This window comes from Corylus avellana, chromosome ca5 (assembly GCF_901000735.1).
Source record: "Corylus avellana chromosome ca5, CavTom2PMs-1.0".
Taxonomy (NCBI): Eukaryota; Viridiplantae; Streptophyta; class Magnoliopsida; order Fagales; family Betulaceae; genus Corylus; species Corylus avellana.
This window is the reverse complement of record NC_081545.1, coordinates 12,507,699-12,508,498: the sequence shown is the minus strand read 5'-3', so window position 1 is coordinate 12,508,498 and position 800 is coordinate 12,507,699.

Sequence of the window (800 nt, the reverse complement as noted above, 5' to 3'; positions counted from 1 at the left end):
TGGTTAAACTTAACCACATCATCTAAGTCTTCTCAAAGTGTGCTTTCTTCTAAACTTTGCATTTTTCCCTTTAAAGGCACAGTTTTCCTTTATCAACTTACAAAACACTATAAACACAGAACTAACACAAAACATTAGATTAAGACACAATTAAAGGATTAACAAATATAAATTAAGACGCTCAAATATGCAGTATTTAGCACTCATCAAGCACCTCAAGGTAAAAACACTCTGGGGCAGCCAAACCCAGGAAATCATTAAACAAAGATTCACAGTTACAGAATAGATAATACCCACACCCTTGACTGCCTCTAAACTTAGTAAGAATGACAAACCTTCAGCTTGTTTCCATCGTGACCATTTTTAGGATGTGACTTCCATTACCAACCCTTTAGTAGACTTTCTTCAACAAACACCCATCAAAGATTCCAACTTTATCATAATCAAGCGAGTAAGGCACAAGAGAAAGGACAGCTTCAAGCTATATCACGTCCCGTCTAGAAAATCAATACCACCAGGACCTAATGCTAGTGGAGAAAAGGAGAGTTTAGAGAAGAGAAAGCTCTCAAAATAAAATCCCAAAGTATGAAGAGTGAACAGTGACTGAAATCCTTTTATAAAGGGACTAACTCCTTCGTCGCGTCATAACGGGACACTTTCTCATTATGACGTGAATAACAGATTTCACAGATCTGAAATTCCCACGTCTTAATGAGACAGCAATCCCATCTTGACGGGAAGGAAAAATGCATCTACTTTGTCACATGTTCCGTCTTAACGAACCAGCTGACAGGAAACCA